The sequence below is a fragment of the Aotus nancymaae genome, unplaced genomic scaffold (genome assembly GCF_030222135.1).
Source record: "Aotus nancymaae isolate 86718 unplaced genomic scaffold, 86718_ANA_hifiasm-v0.15.2.pri h1tg000057l, whole genome shotgun sequence".
Taxonomy (NCBI): Eukaryota; Metazoa; Chordata; class Mammalia; order Primates; family Aotidae; genus Aotus; species Aotus nancymaae.
In genome coordinates this window covers 41,116,239-41,140,001 of record NW_026988471.1, presented here as the reverse complement: position 1 = coordinate 41,140,001, position 23,763 = coordinate 41,116,239, and the positions used below count along the sequence as shown (strand labels likewise).

Genomic DNA, 23,763 nt, shown 5'->3' with positions numbered 1-23,763 from the left:
TTATAACTTTGTGTCCTCCCACCCATCACTCTTGAGTCAGGACATGTTCCTGGAGCTGAAGGGAGTAGGCACCACTGCAGCAGGAAGCTGGGGAGCACTGCTGGCTAGATTGAAGCACGTGACTTGCAAAAAGCAATCCCATGGCTGTGGGAGAGCAAGGTAAGGAGTGATCGAGGTGGCCTGCCTGGGCCAGGCAAGCCCAGGCAGGCCTGCGGTGCTGAGTGAGGCATGGTCTGCCTAGGTGGGACTTGTGCAGGTGGAGAAGTGTGGTGCCCTCTGGGACACCGTGACCTAGCCTATTCCAAGCCTTTATGCCTTGGGTGTGGGTGGCCTTGCTCCTGCCAAGGGGTAGATCCGAGTCCTCATCGGGGCCTGTTTGCAGCCTCAGTCTCCTAAGAGCCAGCATTCCGAGTTCCTGTCTAGTGGCCACAGCAGGAGGGCTTGAGGGAGGACAGAGATAAACCACTGTGTCCCCCTGCAGGACTCACCCATAACTTGTCATCCAGCGTATTTTTTCTGTTTGTTTTCTCCACTGATTATGGATGTGACATGTTATAACCAAGACAGAATCTCTAAGCCAGTGCGGGATTCCGCAGGATGGGGCACTTCAGGCCCCTCAAACCCAGGATGCCAGAGGTGAGCTCACTTTCTTTGGCTCCAGGTCTGAACAGAGGTCAGAGGCACCGACCACTTGCCTCACGTTTGCCATCAGTAGCCCTTAAAGCACAAATCATTTCTTCTGCAGTGTGCTGCACAGTAGAGACATTGAGAAAGATGGCCCTGCTCACAGCCTCCTGTGTTCCCAGACTGATGAGCACTGCCAGAGTGCAGCAGAGTGGCCCAATGACAGGGCCAGGCCCCGGGAAGGCCGAAGGAGGAGTGGCAGGGAAGCTCCTACAAGCTGTTTAACTCGCACCTCACATGAATAGGTGGTTTCCACCAGAGGACATGGGGAAGGCATGCACCAAGGTGTGAGGGCATCTTGGGTGTGCCTGGGGGGCAGGGGAGAAGAGAGGAAAGGCAGGATCCAGGATGAGCGCAAGAGGCTCAGGCCTCACAGAGCACCTTCCTGGAGCTGGGCCTGAGGTGGACTCTGGCTGGTGAGCAGGGTATGTGTGTGTCGGGGATAACCACCCGATCCAGTGGGGACTTTTTTGTTTTGTTTTGGTTCTTTTGAACCCACAGTGGCAGTGTGGAGGACAGAATGGAGAGGAAAAAACTCACAACAATTATAAGCGTTGTTATGAGAGCTGATGGGAGCCTGGGAGTGATGGCCGAGGGCACAAGAGGAAGGAATGGATCCCAGGGGCACGAGGAGGGCAGAGTGAACCCAGTCTGACAACCGTCCATCCCAGGAGAGGGTAGGAGGCCTCAGGGGTGCCCCCAGGATGGCGCAACCTGGCTTCTGGGTGAGCGGGGAGTGGAGTACAGAGCCTGGGCTTAAACAAGGCAGGGCATTTCTTTGGAGAATGTGGGTTGCCTATGGGTCCTCTAGGTGAGGAATCCCCATAGGCATTGGGTCTGGGGAGAAGGTAAAGGATCTGGACTGTAGTCAAAACTCGAGACCGAATATACAGGTGTCTGCGGAAACCAAGGGTGTCTGCGACATTGTGCAGAGGGTTACGTGAGATGAGGAAATAGAATGGGAAATAACCAAGACTTAACAAGGTAAGCAAAGAGGAATAGAGTGGTGGTGTATGAACAGAGGAATGGGGACACGACAGAGAACACACTTCGGGCTCCATTCATGTAAAAGCCAAAACCAAACCAAAGTAATTGGTGGTGATAGGAGGTCAGAATAGAGGCCACCCTGTGGGAGTCTGTGACAAGAGCGGGTCACAGGCCGACTTCCAAACACTGGCAGCGTTTTGGGTCTTCCTCCGGGGCTGGTCTTGTCAGTGTATACATGTGCACAATGCATTGAGATTTGTGTACTTGATTGTAAGAATAAATTTTAAAAATGTTAAAAATAAGAAAGGAGGAAAGCAAGGAAGGAGGGAGGGATAAGGGGAGGGAGGAAGGGCAGGAGGGAAGAAAGTGCAAGGCTCTATTATCGGTTCGAACCCTGAGAGTGCGTCAGCAAACAACATGAGGTGGTGTGGAGCAACACGCTGTTTTTAATGAGTGCGTGGGTGCAGATGGGCTGAGGCCTAAAGTAGCCCCAAGTGAGGATGGGCAGGGGTTTTAGTTTCCTATAAACAAGAAGTGTCCCAGTCTGATGTAACTGCTACGTGGTACCCAGACTGCCTCTCTCTCTATCTTCAGGGGGTACGTGTCTTCTGGCCAGCTCTTTCGGCTTCTGCTATCTTGCTGATGCACGCTGGTGGCGCAAGCGGCCTTGCATCTTGGGATCCAGCCTGAGAAGGGAGGAGTTATTCATCCGCCTAAGCTTTGAGGCTCCGGGGAGAATCTTTCATTCCCGCCTATTTGGTTATAGAAAAAGGGAAAAGGTACAACTTTCTCAATAACTACTTCAGGCATGACATAGGGGGTGGCGTGGGCACCTTGGAAAAAAGAAAAAGAAAAACAATTTTTAGGCTATTCTTGAAAGATGGGTTGGTACCCATCATGTGGTTGTAGCAGGAGCATTGTCTGGATTGTCTGGCAATTAACTGTAGTTTCAACAAGAGTTTTAATGGCTTTTATTATCAGTGGGATAACACAGGGGAGAAGCAGGAGGAGCCCTGTGATGAAGATTACTGTCCCTGCCAGCGTTTGAAATCTCCTAAATTAGGGAACCGCCCTCCTAGGTTTGTCGGGTTCCATCCCTTCCAGGTTTGGACTGGTACATGGGCTACTTTTCTGATGGTTGAAGTGATTTCTAGAACTGCTTTTCTGTTGTCTGTCTAGGTTAAGACAACAATTGAAGATATTAAACTTACCACAGACCCCACCTTCTTCTGCTAATAAGTAGTCTAGCGCTAGCCTGTTTGATAAATTGCCACGCGCATTTGGCTTTGTTGTTGTGTGAGCATTTCCGGGGCTGAGGCAGTTTGGTTAGTGATTATCTCTAAAACAGCCTGTAGTCTAATTATTCTATTACCATGAGCCAGTCTCAGCCCAAGTGGCAGGACCAGAATATTCGATGATCGGTTGTGGAGGCCACTCCTCTTGCCATCTTTGGCTTCTTCCTATTTTTAAGGATCATTTTTCTCTGTTTAGGTTATCATACACAGGGACTCTGAGGGTGTTGCCTGCCTGCCTGCTTTGGAAGTAAAAAGAATCCAGGTTTAATCGTGCCTGGGAAGCAGGTACCTTGCCAGTGATGAGGTAGCCATGAGTAAACCTGGGTTCCATATACCCAAAAGAATCCATCAGGGGCAATCCATTGTAGGCTGGTGTCCATAAGACTGTCCCATAGTGCACTTAGGCATGGGTACGTGGCATAAGGGTTGTGGTGTTTGTATAGTACCAGGCCTCTTGATGAGACACAATTGAGGTAGCTTAAGTTAGAAGGGGACCAGGCTCCATAGGGTAACTTTGGCCATTCTGCGGTGGAGGCCTTGAGTGTTAGGGTTTGGTGACAGGGGCTTTCACCTACAGGGCGATGGGTTGTATTAGTCCACTTGCAGGATATGCATACTGTCCCCCCTTACTGGATTTGCAAGCGTCCAGGACTGCAGTCATTCCTGAGGAGTGAAAGTGAGGCTGGAGTTTTGGGATGCTAGTAAGTAAGAGGGAATGTCTGTCCCATACCTTGGCCACTGTTCACCCATACGAGCTCCCTTGCATACCCAGCAATTGGAAATGCTCATGGTAAGCACAATGCGTTCTTCTAGGTCTACAAACAGATTTTTTCCTGGCTTGGAAGGGATACGTTTGCTTGTAGTTTTGTATAAAGGAATGGAAATACTATGGGTGATTTTGGGGGGGAGTTGTTGGTTTTGGCTTTTGCTTTGGCTATATTCTGTTCTCTCTTTATGTCTTCTAGCACTTGAGTGTTTACTTATTGTCCAATTTTGGTGAAGCAAAGCCAGTGCTTACCTTTGGGCCCCATTACGACTGCCAGATACTCCTAGATTTTTTACTTTATAATAACTTTTCCCTGATTCAAGACATTCCTCGACTAAGGTTCCATAACAGGATTTTTCTGTATGAGGATGGTAAGTAAAGGATTGTTGCATTTTTCCTCCATAGTGGAAAGACTGATTAATACGGCAGCTCAGAGGGGCGGCTGTGGCCAACAGGGCAGCTACTGACAGTATTAGGATTGTGGTGAGGGATGTTCCTGTATTAAGAATTTTGGTTGGAAGTGAGGCACAGCAAGTGGTTGCGTAGATAGCAGGCCATTTCTGGAAGCAGGTGATTAGTCTTCCTTGTGTTTAGGTCTTTCTAGGGGGTTTTGGTCCTTTAGAAAATTTTTGGTTAAGCCGGGTACGGTGGCTCATGCTTGAAATCCCAGCACTTTGGGAGGCCGAGGCGGGCAGATCACAAGGTTAGAGATCAAGACCATCCTGGCCAACATGGTGAAACCCCATCTCTACTAAAAAAATACAAAAATTAGCTGGGTGTGGTGGCGCTTGCCTGTAGTCCCAGCTACTTGGGAGACTGAGGCAGGAGAATCACTTGAGCCCGGGAGGTGGAGGTTGCTGTGAGCTGAGATCGCATTACTGCACTCCAGCCCAGTGACAGAGTGAGAATCTGTCAAAAACAAAAACAAAAACTAAAACATTTTTGGTTAATTTACGCTTGGTAGGAGAAATTGGCCTGGATGAGCACTTAGCTATTGATGTTCTAGAGGAAGAAGTAGCCTTTGGGGTGAGCTTGACCCTGGTGTCAAGCTTGATCCAGTGGGGGAGTCTTTGGACTCTCACCGCAGTTGGCGTGCTGAGTATCACAGTGTAGGGGCCCGTCCACTTCGGTTATAGCTTTTTATGAGGGTTGGGTTGGCAGATAAACACGTCTGTGCCTGCAAGACAGTTATGGTGAGAGGACAAGGAGGTGTTGACGGGGAGAGGCATGGCCTTATTTGTTGCTTCATGGATGAAAGACCTTGTCTGGATTAGGGAGGGGAGGTAATTCCTGAGTTGCTCAGAGTCTGGTAAGGGTGGAGGCCCTAAGACAAAAGTTTGGCCATACACGATTTCCAAGGGACGATAAAAAGAGGGTGCTTTTGGTGTGGTGCGGAGTCTCATGGGGGCGAAGGGGAGATTTCTTGTTCATGACTGGCAGTTTTCTAGAGCCAGCTTGGTGAGTTGGGCATTAAGGACAGAGTTGACTTTTTCAACTTTGTCTGAAGATTGAGGCCTATAGGGTGTGTGGAGAACTCATTTTATTCCTAAAGATGTAGAGACGCCTTGGGTAATTTGTCTGATAAAGGTGGGCCCATTGTTGGGAGTTCGAAATGGGGAACTATATGCATGTTGAGAGTTTGCTTGACAATATTTGCACCTTCTGAAGTTGTTGGGAATGCTTCTACCCACCCGGAGAAAGTGCAGTCAAAGACTAGAAGATAGAGGAGCCATTTATTGGGCGGCATGTGAGTGAAGTCTGTTTGCCAGTCCTGCCCAGGTACCTGGCCTTGGGCTTGGTGGGTAGGAAGAGGCGGTGGCTGGAGGGAGCCCTGGGGTGACACAGAGTGGCAGATAGAGCAGGACTGGGTAATCTCTCAAACACGCCTGGAAGGGTGAGGACGAGTGAGAATAGGGCAGAGAAGTTGCAAGAGAGGTTTGTAACCCACATGGAAAGAGCTGTGGAGGCTTTGGAGGATAGGGATTGTTTGAGAGCAGGGAAGAATGAAGCGCCCTTCCTTGACCTACCATGGTCCCCGCTTTTGATGGTTTTGGGCTTGGAAGTCCTCCTTTTCTTCTGAGGAAAGAGGAGAGAATGAGGACAGGGACAGAAGCTGGCCTTGCACAGGTTGTAGGGCTACTTGTTTGGCAGCCTGATCTGCTCTAGCATTTCCGGCCATTATAGGATTGTCTGGGGTTTGGTGACTCCCACAATGAATGATGGCAACTTTCTGCAGGAGTCTGGCAGCTTGAGGGAGTTTGCTGATGAGAGAGCCATTTATGACACGAGTGTTTTTTGCAGTTAGGAAAGCCTGTTCTTTCCAGATGGACGAGTGTGAGTGCACGATTTGGAATGCATAATGAGAATCTGAATATATGATAATTTGTTGTCCGGCTGCTAGAGTGAGAGTGATGAGCTCATATTTTTGGGAGGTGGTGCCTAGGGGGAGCGGATTGGCTTCAGTAGTGTGGGGTGGGGGTGGCACTGTAGCATAGCCAGCATGTCAGCGTCCTTGATGTAGGTAGGAGCTGCCATCTACAAACCAAGTAAAGGAGGCATCTGGATGGGGTTGGTCTGTTAAGATTTGGAAAGGGTATAAGAAACGTTTAAACGGTGTCTACACAGAAGTGTGCAGCGTCTTGGGAGGTAGTAGCTTCAGGTAAGAGTGTGGCCAGATTTAGATGGGAGCTGGTTAGCATTGAGGAGTTTCTATGAATAAAGCATACAGTTGGAGGAACCTTGGGGCAGAGATGAGACTTAGTACACTGCGGGCAGCTAGCATATCTTTGATGTTATGGGTTGAATAAACTGTTAGGTTGGCATGAAGAGATAGTTTTAGGCTTTCAAGAGTGAGGACAGCAGCTGTCACCAATGGTCAGAGGCAGGCAGGTCATCTGAGAACTGTGGCTTCAAGCTATTTAGAGAGGCAACGACCTGGAGGGTGGGTCCCTTAGACTGGGTTAGAACACCTAGTGCAACTCCACCTTCGTCAGTCTAGGAGGAGAAAGGTTTGGTGAGGTCTGGGAGAGTGAGGACAGGGGCTGAGGTGAGAGCCTTTTGGAGCAGATGGAAAGGTTAGGTAATATGCTGTATAGGGTTTAAAGGCTCATCGAGAGGGCCTTTAGCAGCTTGGTATAACGGTTTGGCAAGTAGAGTGAAGGAGGGAGCCCAGAGCCTAAAGTATCCCACTAGTCCTAGAAAAGAGAGAATTTCTTGCTTAGTTTGCAGAGGTGGGAGGGACTGGAGCAGGGATATGTGGTCGGCTGTGAGCCCCCGGGTGTGTGGAATAAGGGCAAGGCTGAGGTAGGTGACTGAAGAGGTGCATATTTGTTCCTTTTTAGGAGAGACCCAATACCCCCATTCTGCCAGGAAGTTTAAAAGAGTGATAGTATGGGCATTGCAGTGTTTTTGAGAAGGGCTACACAGGAGTAGATAATATATTGAAGGAGAGTGGACGGTTTTAGGGATACGGTACAGAGGTCACGAGCAAGGGCCTGTCCAAAAAGGTGGGGGCTGTCTCTGAAATCTTGAGGTAGTACACACCAGGTGAGCTGGTATGAAAGGTGTGTGTTGGGGTCTTCCCATGTGAAGGCCAAGAGGTTTTGAGAATCAGGGTGCAAAGTAATTGTGAAAAAAGCATCCTTTACATCAAGGGCAGAAAAATGGGTGTTATTAGAGGGAATTGTGGAAAGTAGAGTGTATGGATTAGGAACTACTGGACATACTGGGAGTACAGCTTGGTTAATGAGCCTGAGGTCCTGGACTGATAAGTTCCATCTGACTTTTTAACAGGTAGAATTTATGTGTTAAAAGAGGAGTTTGTTGGGTGGAGTAGGTGACTGGTGAGAAAGTGAGAAATGATAAGTTTTAGGTCTACAAGAGCTGCTTGGGGGTTGGATACTGCTTCTGTGATAGGAACTGGGTGGAGTTTTTAAGGGTAATGCAGACAGGGGTGTGGTATTTTGTGACTGAGGGTGTGAAAGTATCCCAAACAGCGGGGTTAACTACAGATGAGGTATAAGGAAAGTTGCATGTTTTAGGGTGGGAGGTTGGAGGAGTAGAAGAAAGTTAGAAGCACCAGAGGGGCCTGGGTGGACGCATTGGTTACTGTGGGGATTGTGGAAGTGGAGAGTAGTGTGGGTTTTGAAAGGATGTCTCTGCCTAGGAACTGAGTTGGGCATGAGGGCAGGACCAAGAAAGAGTGAGTGAAGGAACAGGTGTGCAGGGAGCAGAAGAGTGGACGGGTGTCTTGGGGTTTGGAGACTTGTCCATCAATTCTCAAAACAGACTTGGGTGGACTAGGTGGGTACTGAAAAATTAGGTAAAGCAGAGTAGGTCGCCCCAGTGTCAGTTAAAAAACATCCTGGCCTACCTGCCACCATCACGGTTACCCTTGGCTTGGATGAAGAGATGGTAGTTGCTGGGGTGTCCATTACAGGGCACTGTCAGTCTTCAGCGGCGAGGCTGATGAGATCCGAGCAGGGGGTTTTGGCTGGTTCAGGAAGGGATGGGGGCAGTCCTTGCAGGGACTACTCACAATCCAACTTCCAGTGTGGTCCTCTGCACAGGGGGCATGGCCTGGTAGGCTTACCTGGGTTTGGGCATTATCTGGCCCAGGGGCCTTCATTGCCACACTTGAAACAGGCACCAGATGGAGGTGGATTACTAGGAGGCCTCTGTGTGGAGCTGCGGCCCTGTGGGCCTGCAGGGCTCCTGATGGCAGTGGCAAGCATTTGAAACTCTGCCTGTTTTTGCCCTTTACTTTCCTCATCACGACTGTTAAAGACTTTGAAGGATAAATTAAGAAGGTCTCGTGGGGTTTGAAGGCTATCATCAAGCTTCTGAAGCTTGTGCTGGATATTGGGGGTGGATTGGGAGATGAACTGAAGGTTTAATATAGTGGTTCCTTCTGGGCTGGCTGGGTCTAGGTTGGTATAGTTTCTCATGGCTTCAGTTAAACAAGAGAGAAAAAGGGCTGGGTTTTTGTCAGGACCTCGGGTGATTTCTGAGTTTTTCATAATTGAATGCTTTATGGGCACCTTTTTTGAGTCCTGTGAGGAGACACACAATCATGTGGTCTTGATGGTGGTGTCCAGGGACTCTGTCTTGATAATCCCAGTTGGGGTCCTGGTTAGGGACTGCCTCTATGTCAGTAGGCTGTGCAGGAGCCTGGTGGTGAATTGTATCAGCATGTGCCTAAACTAGTGTCCAGATATGACAGTTCCAGTCTTCTGGGGTGAGGATGGAAGAGAGTATAACGTAGAGGTCATGCCAAGTTAGTTCATAAGACTAGGTAAGGTACTGAAACTCTAAGAGATAGGGTCTTCTGGAAATGAACCTAGTGTTTTGTTAATTTGAGAGAGATCAGAGAGGGGGAAGGGAACATGAACTCTTACAACACCTTCAGTTCCTGCTACTTCCCAAAGAGGGCATTCTAGCACAGGCACTGAATTAGGGGTGGGGCACAGGCCAAAGATGGCACCTGAGTGAATATGGGTGGGAGAGAAGAACCTGGAAGTGGTTCCTGCTGAGGGTTCGAAGGGGGAAGGGGGGTTGAGTTAATAGGCAGTAGAGGATAAATAGGGGCATACGGTGGCAGGATGGATTTACAGGCCTTAGGAGAGGGCAGTGGGGGAGGAGAATGGGTGCAGGCAGTGCTGGAATTGTCCTGAGAAGAGGATGGTGTAGGAAAAGAAGTGGATACTTTTGGAGGTGGTGCTGTCTGGGAAGATGGCGGCTGGGAAGGTGGTGGCAGAGAAGACAAAGAGTAGCCTTGGGGGTTAGAAAAGGAAGTTGAGAGGGAGAGGTGGGGGCTGGGAGGGTGGACAGCAGTCTGTTGGATCCAACGAGGAAAAAGAGGTAGGTCGGGAGGAGAAAGGCAATCTGGGAGGTGAGAATGGAGGAGGAGGATTTGAACAGGCGAGCAAGAATTGCAGCGGTCAGGTTGTGATCTTAGCGCCAGAAAGGCCTGGACATAAGGAATTTCTCCCCATTTTCCAGTCACCAGCAATAATTGCTTAAGTCAGTTAAAATTATGAAGTTGAATGTTCCATTTGCAGGCCATTTGGACCCATTATCCAGTTCGTCCTGTGGCCAGACGGAATTGCAAAAAAAAAGAGAAGGCTCTTAGGGCGGATATCTTGCCTGAGGCCTGAGGTTTCCAGGTTGTTTATGAGCAGGCTAGAGTGCTGTCTTTTGGAATGGTAGACTGGGAATTTCCCATAACAGAGGGTAGGCTCAGGAGAACAGGGAAAGGACACTTCCCTGGATGGCGGCAGGGAGACAATAAAAGGAGCCGTCGTTGTAAGGGTCCGTGGGTTCTTGCCGAGTTTGAAATGAAGAAAACTGAGGCCAGCACAAGAAGATCCAATGCGAATTTATTCAGCTCCTGGGTGAGGTTCTGCGGTCCGACAGGAGGGGCCAGAGAAGTTGCACGGACTCCTCTCAGATGTGGGGTTTTATAGGGAGCAGGCAAGCTTGGTATTGGCAAGTAGGCAGGGTTTGAATGCTATTGTGTAGACTTACAAGACTCAACTGCTATTGGGTAGCTAAGACTCGAATGCTATTGGGTAGATTTACAAGACTTCTTTTGCATTTTGGTGGGGTTCTTTAAGGGAGGGCTAGGCTGTGTGAGGGGGGGTGGGCGTGTCAGAGCTCCCGGCGAGGGAGTGGGGTGTGGGTGTGTCGGAGCTCCCGGCGAGGGACGGGGGTGTCCGAGCTCCCGGCGAGGTGATCGGCCTTACATTCCGACCTTTTGATGATATAGGATGCCGCTTTTTCTGGCTACTTCCTGCTGAATAGGGGCGGAGTGAGGGGGACAGGTCAGTTGGCTGGTGCCTCGACTGGGAATCTGACGTAGGGATGAAGCAGCATTTGGTTAACAGCCACTTGTCCAATTTCTCGCATACGAGCTTGTAGGAACCTGAGAAGGAAAGGGGCCATTAATAATAGTAAACAGATTATGATGATAGGAGTGATGATAGGGGTTAGCCAGGTAAGCATGGGAGAATGCCACCAGCTTAAAGGCGAGACTGCTGTATTTCACTTTTTACGGAGGTCTTCCTGGAGGCGGTGGAGAGTGTTAATGTTTTCCTCTACTAGGCCTGACTCATTGATGTAATAGCAGCACTGTTCCTGGAGAAATAGACAGGTACCCCCCTTTTTCTGCTGTTAATAGGTCAAGGGCCCAGTGGTTTTGGAGAGTTACCTGGGACAGTGACATGATTTGTCGCTGGAGGGAGGCCAGGGAGGCGGCTGACGCTTCAATGGCCACACAGAGCTTGTCTTCCAGTTGAGCGGCTGAAGCGATACTGTAGCCTATTGCTCCGCTTCCTATTCCAGCAGCTGCTAAAGAGGATGCTAAAGAGAGGCCGACTACTATTGGGAGGAAGACAGCTCGTTTGTTTCGGCGAACAGAGGGAGGCGTAAGGAGGGATAGGAGCTCGGCTTGCCCATATACCTTCAACTGTGGGACTAGAGTAACAGGCACACAGCGGGAGGGAAGGGAGGCATTTATAACCTTGGTTAGGGTCCCATTACACCAAAAGTATCCTCCCGGAGGTACATAGCTGGTGGATTTTACTTTTACAGTCGTGTTGCGGCTGGAGCTGTTGGCTGTTCCGTAGCAAAGAAAGAGATCTTGGGAGTGTACCTTGAACAGCGGGATACCCGTTAGGGTGGTGTCAGGCCCGGTAGGTGATCGTGACAGGTTGAACCCGGTCCGGAAGGGAACTGCGGCTAAGGGGGATTCGTTAAGGGAGGCACATAAAAAGCAACTAGTGAAGTTTATGGCTTTGGTTAAGCTTAACATGTTAACACCTTGCTGTACTAGCATTAACCAAGAGAAAGTTTGGGGGTTGTTGCTTGAGGGCCCGAGTTGGCTAGTTAAAGTGGCCTCATTCTGTAGGATGCTGTTGCCTCATGAGTTGAGTTAGTCTATTTCCACTGGCACAGTGCGGGTATAGGACTGAAATATTAGCCATGTACCACTGGGGCGGCTATCTGTAAAACTGGTTTATATTTTACCTGCAGTTCCCTTTTCCCATCGAGCGTCCCAGGGGTCGTGGATAATAAGGGACACTTTACCTTGATTGTCAATGGAGAGCATTTCACTTTTCGGGGTAGTGTCTGTTCTGAAGGTCTTGTGCATGACACAAGATGTGTACGGGCATCCACCATAGGTAGTGTTCCACAAATAACAAGCATCCTTAGTTTGGTCATATAGAAAGCAGAGGCCAAAGTTATTCCAGGAGTTCTTAATAGTATTGGCCTTGGATTTTGGGAATTCAAATTTTATGGCAGATTGGCAGCCTGCAGGCTGGCAATCTGCTTGAGCAATGTATTGGGTTTTAGTGGTGGGGCCTTCTTTCCAGGATTCCTGCAGGTAGAACCGCCAGACATAGTAGGGGTTGGCCTTAAGGGGAAACACTAGAAGGGTTGTTAGGAGGAGAATTTGAAGGGTTAGGAGTTGACAGGCAGGGGCCGCAGGTGAGGCGGAAGCGAGTGGGGCCCAGGGATTCAGATTTCCACTGATCATTTTGAGGTGCCACCTTGAGGCGGGACACATGATACCATGGAGTGTGACCCAGGAGCTTGGCAGCCACGGGGGTGGTTAGGATAATGACGTGGGGTCCCGACCACCTGGGCTGCAGAGATCCTGGTTGGAGCTCCCGGAGGAGAACACTGTCACCTGGCTGAAGAGGTGCTGCCAGGTGCAAGTCTCCAAGTCCTGGAACAACAGGGAGAGTGCGATCCGCGTGCTCCCTGAGTAAGTGGCGGAGGAGAGAGAGATAGGGGAGGTAGGAGGCTAGGGGAGGTGGTTGCACCGGGAAATTATGAGAGACCAGGAAGGGCTGGCCGTACAGCAATTCAAAGGGGCTGAGGCCCGTTGGCCCCTGTGGGGTGGCTCGGACCCGGGCTAGAGAAAGAGGCAGGAGTGTGGGCCAAGAGAGTTTTACCTCAATGGTAAGTTTGGCCAAATGGTCTTTGAGGATGCCATGGGCCCATTCGACTTTACCTGATGACTGAAGGTGGTAGGGGATGTGTAGTTTCCAGGAGATGTTGAGAGACTTGACCACCAGCTGGACCACTTGAGCTGTAAATGCTGGACTGTTGTCTGACTGGATGGTGGCAGGTAGGCCAAAGTGAGGGATGATTTCTTGAGTAAGAAGGGAGGCCACCGTATCTGCTGTTTCCTGGGAAGTAAGGAAGGCTTCAATCCAACCTGAAAAGGTATCTACAAAAGTTAGGAGGTAGCGAAGCTTTTTGTGAGTGGGCATGTGAGTAAAATCAGTTTGCCAATCCTGGGCCAGCAGGTTGCCACGCATTTGGTGGGTGGGAAACTGTGGCCTTAAGCTTCCCTGAGACGAGACCTTAGAGCAAGTAACACATGTTTTGTGTACCTGCTCAATTGTCTGTTGTAGACCTGGTGAATAAAAGAGGGGTTGCACAAAGCGGTGCAGCGCCTTGGGTCCTATATGTAAGGATTGGTGGATTTCAGCAATAATTTTAGGAGCCTGTTCCTATGGAAGGGTGATCCCTGATCAGACTCGGTTCCACCTCTTAATATGAGGTCCTGTTTATCTGACGGCGAGTAAACGAGTGGCGTGGCCATGGTAAGGAACAGGACAGGAGTGGGAGCCAACCTGGTACTGGTTAAGGATTTTGCTGCTGCATCTGCCCTTGCATTGCCCCAAGAAATGGTGTCCTGCTGGGCTCGGTGCCCCCGGCAGTGGATGACAGCAACTTCTTTGGGCAGTAATAGGGCCTACAGGAGGTTTGAGATTTGGGTAGCGTTGACTATGGGGGTCCCCTTTATGGTAAGGAATCCTCGCTCTTTCCAAAGGGCAGAGTGACAGTGGGTAATAAGAAAAGCATACTTTGAGGCAGTATAGATATTTGCTCACTTCCCCTTCGCTAGCGTGAGAGCTTGGGTCAAGGCAATGAGCTCTGCTTTTTGTGATGTGGTTCCATCAGGGAGGTGGTGTGCCTTGAGGGTGGCTGAACCTGTGACTACTGCATAGGCCGCTTTTCGTCGCCCCTCGGCCGTCACTACTGAACTCCCATCTACATAAAAGGTAAGGTCTGGGCTAGAGAGAGGAAGGCTAGACAGGCCCTCCCGAGGTTTAGCAAATGCATCTATTAGTTCAGGACAGGAATGAGTTGGGGAGGGGGAATGAGATGGAAGGGGAAGTAAAGTAGCCGGGTTGAGTGGAGAAGTGGGATGAAGGCTGACTGAAGAATTTTCAATAAAGAGTAGATGAAACTCCTGTAACTGAGAAGGTGCTAGGTGTGTGAGAGATTTGTGAGAGAGAAGGTCGGTGAGCCAATGGGGAGAAAACACCAAGATGGGCTGGCCCAAGGTAAGTTTTAGGGATTCCTTGGCGAGTTCTGTTACCGCTCCCAAGGCCCGCAGGCAAGGCTACCATCCCCTAACCGTGGGGTCAAGTTGTTTTGATAAGTAGGCTACTGGATGGTACACAGGGCCTTGGGGCTGGGTTAAGACCCCAACTGCAATTCCCTGTTTTTCATCAGTGAACAAGTGGTCCTGTGGGGCGATTGAGATCTGGTGGTTGGAGCGGGGGTGCCGTGGACAAGGCAGTTTGTAGGGTTTTAAAAGCCTGTTTTACTATCCCAGGGTGGGAGAGGGGTCCCGTGGGTGTGTCTTTAGCAGCTACATACGGAGGTTTAGCTAGAGAGGCAAAATTAGGTATCCAATGGCGGAAGAATCCTAGAAACCCTAAAAAGGAGAGAATTTGGTCTGCTGTCTCTGGAGGCTGTAACGAAAAGAGTGCCTTTTTGCGGTCTGTTGTCAGGCTTTTAGTTGTAGGGGTGAGGCGAATGCCCAAGTAAACTATTGAGGTGACTGACAACTGCGCCTTGGAAGGAGATACCCAGTACCCTTTAGATCCCAGAAAGTTAAGGAGAGTGGCAGTATGCTGTTGAGACAGGGAGAGGGAGGGGCTACAAAGTAAGAGGTCATCCACATACTGAAGGAGGAGACTGGGTTGGAGGGGGCAGGAGCTGAGGTCAGCTGCTAAGGCTTGTCCGAAAACATGAGGGCTGTCTCTGAATCCTTGGGGCAGGACCGTCCAGGTGAGATGTTGTGACAGATTGGTGTCCGGATCAGTCCAGGTGAAGGCAAAGACTCAGGGCGTAGAGGAATGGTAAAGAAGGCATCCTTGAGGTCAAGAACTGTAAAATGGGAGGTATTGGAGGGGATGTTGGATAGCAGGGTGTATGGGTTGGGGACTACAGGGTGGAGGGGTACTACTGCCTCATTGATAAGGCATAGGTCCTGAACTAAGCGGTAGTCACTGGACGGCTTTTGGACCAGCAAAATAGGAGTGTTACAAGGGGATCTGGTGGGGATAAGGAGTCCCTGGGCTAGGAGTTGGGTGATGATAGGCTTCAGGCCCTGATGGTAGGCTTTTGAAATAGGAAACTGAGGATGTGAGGGAAAGCGAGTAGGAATTTTGAGAACTATTTTAGCTGGCGTGTGATGTCTAGCCACTACAGGCTTAGAAGTATCCCATACCAAGGGATTAACTACATCAGGAGGGATGGGGGTTGAGGCGAAGGGTTAAGACAGGGCGTAGTATCGGTTAGGAGGGGCAGTAGGAGGTGAGCAGGTCATGGGTTTGAGTATGGGGGGCTAGTGAGTTGGAGAGTGGCCCCCACAGTCTGGAGAATATCTCGTCCTAACGGGAACTGGGCATGAGGGTATGATTAGAAAAGAGTGAGAAAAGGGGTGTCCCTCTAGGACACAAGCTAAAGGATGGGTTTGATTAGGACAGGAAGGCCTTCCATCGATTCCCATGACTGAGACCTGGGAAGGTATGCTAGGCCCCAAGTAGGAAGGCAATACAGAATAGGTAGCCCCATGTCCACTAAGAAGGAAATGGACTTACCCGCTACCTGCAGCATTACCCTGGGCTCGGCAAGGGTGATGGGGGTCCTTGAGTCTGGGCTGTGTCAGTCATCCAGAAGGCTGAGAAGTTCAAGCGAAGGGATTGCTTCCTGCGGACTGGCCTGCTCCTCACATAGAGGTGCGGGGAGTGGGCCTGTAGTCCGGGATGGGCAATCAACCTTCCAGTGTCCAGTCTGTTTGCAGTTTGGGCAGGGTCCGGGAGGTGGACTAGGACAGGGGCACTGCCGGGCCCAATGTCCCTCTTGACCACATCTGAAATGGCCTGGGCGGGGCCCTTAAAGCATTTCGGAAGGGTTTCGATGGACCTCCCCCACCAGATGTTCAGGGGGCTGCCGGCCTCAGGGCTGCTACAAGAGCTCGGGTTTGGAGACCTACCTTCTATCATAAGTGGGCCTATCGGGTGGCCTCAGCCTTGTCCTCTCGGCCAATAAAAACTTTAAATGCGATGTTTACCAGGTCCTGTATGGGAGTTTGGGGGCCCTCCTCAGCTTTTTTAAGTTTCCTCCTTATATCAGCCGCTGACTGGGAAATGAAGTGGGTGGCTAGGACTGGGAAATGAAGTGGGTAGCCCCTGCTAAAGAGGCTGGGTCCAGCCGTGTATGGAGGATTATAGCATTAGTCAATCGGTCAAGGAAGGCGACTGGGTTTTCATCAGGTTCCTGAGTTATTTCCCTCAACTTGTCATAATTGACTACCTTTTGGGCTGCGTTTTGCATGCCCACTAGGAGGCACTGTAGCATTTGGTCTTGGCGGCAGTGGCCATCTTGACTGGCCTGATAGTCCCAATTAGGGTTGGCCTCAGGGACCACTGCCGCGCCTACCGGCATCTGGTTGTTAGTTAGGTGTACCTGATCAGCATGTGCCTGGGCTGCTGTAAAGATCTGGTCCCGCTTGTCTGGGGTGAGAGTGGAGGATAGGATTACATACGTGTCATGCCAGGTTAGGTCATATGCCTGGGTAAGATAGTGGAACTCTTTGGTGTAAGCAGTAGGATTGGTGGAGAAAGACCCTAGGTGTTTTTCAATGGCTGATAGATTGGAGAGGGAGAAGGGAACGTGCACTCGGACAATGCCCTCTGCTCCAGCCACCTCGCGGAGGGGGCAAAGGTGGGAGGCTTTGTCGTTGGGAGCACAGCACGAGCGGGTGTGAGCACTAACAGGAGAGGCCTGGTTGGGATTAGGAGGTGGAGGAGCTGAGGGAGGTTGAGGTCTGTCATAGGGTAGAGGATTATTGGGTCGGGCAAGCGGAAAGGAGAGTTCCTCGGGTGCGTCGGGGTCGGAAAAGGAAGAGGAGGAGGGTGGAGGGGCTGAGGGCCAAGAGGAGGTTTCTTTGGCTAGGAGCACCTGGGCAGTGGTGCAAGAGGAGCAGAGGGTGGAGCGGGAACGAAGATACCAGAAAGCGTGCATGTAGGGAATTTCTGACCATTTACTGTTCTTTTTGCAAAAGTTATCTAAGTCTGTCAGGACATTAATGTCAAATGTGCCCTCCGGAGGCCACTTAGACTGATTGTCTAGAGGATACTGTGGCCAGGCTACAGTGGAAAGGAAGAGCAGCTTTTTCTTTTTTATGGAAAGACCTACTTTGGGTAGGTTTTGGACTAGACATCCTAATGGCGACTTGGGGTCTAAGCGGGACTTCTGATTTCCCATAGTTGGCTTTTGTGGGGCAGTCGGAGGCGAGGAAGGGATAGGAACAGATATTACCCCCAACACAGGCAGAAGTGTTCCTTTCCCGGAGGAGGTGTCTGAGAGAACTTACAGGCTGCAATGATTATAATAAGGAAGAAAATAAAAAGAGACAGGGCTAGGGCTATCTGCCACATAGGAGAGTTTGAGGAAGGGAGACCTCAGTGGCAGAAGAGGAGTAGGAGAACAAAGGAGAACAGTTATTTCTAGGGACGTGAATTCAGCAAAGGTTCCCTGCAACCAGTGGTCTGTTACCCACTGTAGAATATCTTCTACTTCAGGGGAAGCAGGCCTAAGCCACTGTATATCAGTCAGCAGGAGTCCAATAAAACTGGCGAATCTACAGTAAAGACAGAACCACATGTAAGACTGATGGACAAAGGGTGGGTGCCCTCCAAATGGGAGACCAGTCTGATGCCTTCCCGGCCACGTCCCCGAAGGGATATTTCAGGGGCGTCTTGGCTAAGGTGTACCCTTATAACCCCCGGGCCTGGTCACTCAGAACTTTCGGTCCAGAGGTGAATCACCATTATGCCTTATGACGTCCCCGTGGAACTGCGGGTTGAGGCTCACACAAGCCCCGTAGCTGTTAGGCCGTGGGACTACACATAAACTCACTCACACACTCGCATTGGGGTCAGGAAGAGAAACTGATGGTACAGCTACTCCATAAAGCGGGAAATGGCCATTATCTAGAGAGAGAGAGAGAGAGTTAAGAGCGGGAAGCGGCCGCCATTTTAGGAGCGGGGAACGGCTGCCATCTTAGGAGCAAGAGAGAGAGAGAGAGAGAAACTGAACATAAAGTTACTTAATTAACGGGAGCTTTTATGCCAGTGGGCTGGTTTGAAATAAAGGTTTTGGTGGCGTAAGCCAGGGGGTTTGCTCTGCCGTGAGGCAGGGCTTGGGTTTAACGGGGCTTCTGATTACCCACACCTCAGTCGCTGGTGCGGAGGTGGTTGGAAGAGTGGCTCAGTGTCCCAGGCCACACTACCGAGTACCGGAGAATACGAAAGGGTTCAGGAAAGTGGGGACGTCTCCCTCAAAATCCTGACCCTGAGAAACCCTTCACAGGGAGAAGACAAGAGTGTAGGGACGTCTCCTCTACACTCAGGTCCTCGAGAAGCCGGAGTCCCGGACTCACAGCAGTAAGCCGGGGTGCCGGACCCGCGACGAGAATCCCTGATGCTGCAGCGATTACAAGCAGGGACTCTACGAGGCAGACAGCGGGTGGGGTAGTGGGCAACAGAAGTCCTATCTTGTGGTGGAACGGTGGCTCCCCCGTCTGGCTTTGAGTGGAGGAGTCAGTTTCCCCCAGGAGGGGTCTTACAACTCCTCCTGGGTTTCAGCACCACTTATAAGGGTCCTTGGGTTCTTGCCGAGTTTAAAATAAAGAAACTGAGGCCAGCACAAGAAGATCCAATGTGAATTTATTCAGCTCCCGGGTGAGGTTCTGCGGTCTGACAGGAGGGGCCAGAGAAGTCGCACGGACTCCTCTCAGACATAGGGTTTTATAGGGAGCAGGCAAGCTTGCTCTTGGCAGGTAGGCAGGGTTTGAATGCTATTGTGTAGATTTACAAGACTCGACTGCTGTTGGGTAGCTAAGACTCGAATGCTGTTGGGTAGATTTACAAGACTTCTTTTGCATTTTGGTGGGGTTCTTTAAGGGAGGGCTAGGCTGTGTGAGGGGGTGGGCGTGTCTGAGCTCCCAGCGAGGTGACTGGCCTTACAGTCGTCACCACTGCCTTTTTTGTTTCTGGAACAGGATTAAATGGCTTAGAGGTGTCCCCCTAAGACCAGATGATCAGTAAGTGATCGGCACCCGCTGGAACCTTCTTGGACCAGTGTTGGATTTTTGGACCAGAGAAACCAAGAGAAGCCGTAGGTGAGATCAGTGGCTGATGTGCATGCACAGAGAGGCAACTGAGGCTGAGGAGCTTCCTTTGTCCAGCTGTGGCCTGCTTTCTGCAGTGGAGGGGTAGGTCTGTGGGGACTCAGACTGGAGTCCCTCCTGGGTTTTGGCACCAGATGCAAGGCTCTATTATCGGTTCGAACCCTGAGAGTGCGCCAACGACACAAGGCGGTGTGGAGCGACACCCTGTTTTAATGAGCGCCTGGGTGAGGTGGGCTGAGGCCTAAAATGGCATCAGCCCCAAGTGAGGACAGGCAGTGATCTAATAGTCTCCTGTAAACAGAAAGTGTCCTGATGTAACTGCTGCATGGTACCTGGATGGCCTCTCTCTCCATCTTGAGTGGGTACATGTCTTCCGGTGTCTGCTGTCTTGCTGATGCACACTGCTGGTGCAAGTGGCCTTGTGCCTTGGGACAGGGCCTGAGAAGGGAGGCGTTACTCATCCCCCCAGGCTTTGAGGCCCTGGAATCTTTCAGAAAGAAACCTGGAGGAGAGGTGACAGGAGAGGAGGGGGTTTTCAAGGAGGAGGATGACAGCCAGTGTCACTCACACACCTGGAGCTCAAGCCACTGTGTGGGCTCTATAGAGGCAGGAGTAATGCTTGCGGCCTTGGAGGCTGCTCTCCAGGGGGTTCACCACTAGTGTGTGTCCCTCACACTTCAAGTGAGTGGCATGGAACAGACCCTAGCATTGAATGAGGACATGGAGGCCCAAGAGCCCCTGGGGGGATCCTGTGCCTGAGAAACCCCCCAGCTCCTGGTGGTGCCAGCGGCCACGTCTGCAGTTTCCTGAGTGCCCTCCCTGGCACATCCTTGTGTTTAAACTTGATAATGTTTAATTAAAAAAATGTAATTAATGACTGTAATTTGATTAAAAAAAAAAACCTTCCATTTTAATGTGAGAGTTTCCCATAGAAACCACTTCAACTTTGGCGTGGTGAACGGCAGCTTTATTAACGGAGCCATCTGCAGCCTTTCCTCACAATCTGTCGTGTTGCCTGTGGCCTCCAGTACAAACACCGGTGATTGTGATATAGGATCCAGCCAGTGACAGAGGGGACAGCCTTCCTGGAACTCTGATGCAGGGACAGCTAATCTCTCTTTCTCTTAAGTGCTGAGCTTGCCGGGATGTCTCTCCCCTTTGGACTGGGTGCTGTTGGTGGGCAGGGCCTTTATCTTTTTTTCCTTTCTAGACCTGGGAGATGGTACCTCTGTTGCACAGATAGCACCTAAACTCACCTCCACTCCCTGGAAAATGCTTTCATGGGAATCAAGTAATTCTTCCCCGAGAGTGAAAATTGTTCTCTCGGGCCTTCTCTACCAGTGGTGAGAGCCCTGCTTTCAGATTGCTCACTGGCCCCAGGACAGGCTGACCGCTGGGTGGGGATGGAGTTAGATTACACCAGGCTCCAGGGTCTTGGTGAGGGCTGAGTCCTACCCAGGGGCTTCTTGGCTCCATTCAGATTAATCATCTCTGTGGAAATGTCAAAGCCTGGCAAACATTTCCACTAATGATTCCGGTGAGGAGCTGTTCATGGCAGCACACTGTAGGCCAGATGACCACCAATCTTGCCGACAAAGCTGGGGGCTGTCGCTCTTGGAGGAAGCCTGGTCACCTCATCTCAGTTTGGCAGCAGGCTCCGGGGGGCTCCGCTAAAGAACGTGAAATTCTACCCTTCCTTTACATTTGATTAATTCTGAATAAGGGAAGCTGATTTAGCCCAGACACCTGAGGAAAGGCAGAGGCTGGATGGCTTCAGGAGAGGGCATCCGAGGAGGAATGAGGATTGAAGACACATCAACCAGAAGCAAAATGAGGAGGGAGAAGGGGCGCCCTTGCCCCCTGCAGCCAGGGGAGAAACACTGAAAGGTTGTCTCCGCCTTGCATGTGTGCCAGGAGCATGGGGAGTGTTAGGGTTACAGATCAACTAACCTAACGCACGGGAGGGGCAGGCCAGAAGGTGAATTGTCAGTGCTTCCCAGTTGTCTCTTGTCTTTGGTCCCTGATGCTGAACTTTACAGTCAGACCCCAGACTGATACCCTCCCTCACCTGGGCATCCCTCATGGCCACGCCATGCTAGCTCTCCCACAGGGGCCCGTGATAGCAAAGTGGGAGCTTGAAAGGCAGCGGGCACCATGCGTCCCACGGTCGGTAGCGCCTCCTCTGACCTGTTGGTGGAGCACTGCAGGTGCACAGGAGCAGAGAGAGTTTGAAAAGGCTTCGTGGTAGTGATGCTCATTTTCTTCTCCATATTCCCTTCGAAAGCATAAAAAGAAGGTAACTTTCTCTGTCGTTACGTAAATTTTTTTTTTTTTTTGAGACAAAGTCTCGCTCTGTTGCCAGGCTGGAGTGCAGTGGCGCAATTTCGGCTCACTGCAGCCTCTGCCTCCTGGGTTCAAGTGATTCTTCTGCCTCAGCCTCTTGAGTAGCTGGAACCACAGGTGCATGCCACTACTATGCTCAGCTAATTTTTTTTTTTTTTTTTGAGACGGAGTTTCGCTCGTTACCCAGGCTGGAGTGCAATGGCGCAATCTCGGCTCACCGCAACCTCCGCCTCCTGGGTTCAGGCAATTCTCCTGCCTCAGCCTCCTGAGTAGCTGGGATTACAGGCACGTGCCACTATGCCCAGCTAATTTTTGTGTTTTTAGTAGAGGCGGGGTTTCACCATGTTGGCCGGGATTGTCTTGATTTCTTGACTTTGTGATTTACCCACCTCAGCCTCCCAAAGTGCTGGGATTACAGGTGTGAGCCACCACACCCAGCCTATTATGTAAACTTTTTATTTTGAGACTCACAGGAAGTAGCAAAAATAATAGAGTCCCATGAACCCTTCCCTCCACTTTCCCCGGTGGTGACATCTTACATAACTATAATAAGACTGGGAAGGTGACATTGGAACGACACAGTAATCCAGACCACAGGCTTCCTCGGTTTTCAGCAGTTCTGTGTGCACTCTATGGAATTCAACCCCACATGTAGATTCATGCAGCCGCCATGCTAATCAGCGCATAGACCGTCGTCACCACAGAGGAATCCTCTGGTGCCACCCCTTTGTAGTCGTATCCCCTCCCAGCCCTGTCCCCTGAAGTCACTTGTCTATTCTCTGTCTCTATGGTTTTGTCATTTGAAAAATGGTGTATCAGTGGGAGTGCGGTTTGTCAATGTTTGAGATAGGCTGTTTTTCACTATTGCTAATGCCCATGAGCACCATCACGTGTGCCTGTGTCCACAGCCCTTTTTATTGCTCAGTAGTATTCCACTGTGTGGCTTCCACATCACTTTTGTTTCTCTGCGAAGATTCCAGAAGCAGCAACATGACTTTTTAAATACTGAGATTGAGCCTTTTGGAGTGTTGATTCTAGAATTTAAGCAATGGGTGGATGGTTTCAGTAGATGACCAATCCAAGGTTCCTTAGGAATGGTTTACTTTGTACGTTTTCCATTATACATTATAGCAACTAGTTAGAATATTCTAATTTTGAGGGAACCTGACTTTGCTCTACACCAATTCTAGAATATACAAGGTTGGTTTTTACAACAGTTCTAGAGTGTATGGTCCATGAGGCCAGGGGATAATCTTTCGCATTTTGAGATTCCTTGCTGAGCCCCACACAATTCCTTGCACTAGGCAGGTTCTTAATATATATGTGATGGATGGGTGTTTCATTTGGATCCTCAGTCCCACACAAACTCGCCAGGATTCACACTGGCTGCTACTTTGAAGGTGGTGGCACGTTTCTTGCAGAGACACTGAAGTCTGGAGAGGAGGAGCTGCTGTGAGACACCTGACATTTGTCGATTGAAACAGAGCTCTACGGTGACAGCACCAGCTTCTGATTTCCCGGCTTGTAACCAGGTTATCAAGTCATTCCAACCCAGCGTCAGCCAAACGGGCATCACTGTTGACAGTGGCAGGCTCCGGAGTATCTTGTGACCTTTCCTAGGAGGCACAAGGGCTTGGTTACTGTGTTCAGTCATGCATGAAATGGGATGACCAAGCTGGGGGCTTTGCATATTAGAAAATTCTGTTTCCTCCCTGAGGCCCTTTCTTGGGCACTCACTCTCTTCTCAGTGCCTTCAGTGAGATCTGGTGAAATGACACCCTGTCAGGATTCGAAGTCGGCCTCTGGAATCGATTTTGTTGAATCCCACTGAGATACTTAGTCATCAGCTGTGGTCCGTATTCATCTGTCTATGGATGGCTCCCCAGGAAAATCTCTTTTCAGGACTACAGGATTATGTTGCTGAAAGGAAGAGACGGAAGATCAGAGTTCTATGGCTGAGCACGGAGTTGGCCCAACCGCCCCACACTTGCCACAGGAAGTAAGGGATGGGGAGTGAGGACGAAGTGGAAAAAGCACTTGGCCAATGATGGAGTGAAGCTGCACGCTAAGCTCAGTGAAATGGAAGTTGCCCAAAGCCTGGAAAATAAGGAAGCGGTGTCTTCATACTGGTAGGTTTAAACTGAACATTAGAGACTGAGGACTCTTGTGCCCATGGTCAGAGA

The 23,763-nt window shown here is 50.4% G+C and overlaps 1 long non-coding RNA gene and 1 pseudogene across 2 annotated transcripts in view; one reads left to right on the top strand and one right to left on the bottom strand.

The window, feature by feature from the left end:
• The first annotated feature begins 771 nt into the window (after window positions 1-771).
• Window positions 772-23,763, top strand: part of LOC105716082 (uncharacterized) — a 60,231-nt gene continuing 37,239 nt past the window's right edge. Inside the window, exons 1-2 of one of the 2 annotated variants that reach the window (XR_010337925.1) lie at window positions 772-2,450; window positions 23,483-23,709. This is a non-coding gene — a long non-coding RNA (uncharacterized LOC105716082). Of the gene's footprint in view, window positions 2,451-22,364; window positions 23,710-23,763 lie in introns of those variants that run through there. The other variant, XR_001107184.2, reaches the window with a different exon arrangement.
• LOC135269705 (transcription factor NF-E4-like) lies at window positions 8,120-21,507 on the bottom strand (annotated as a pseudogene).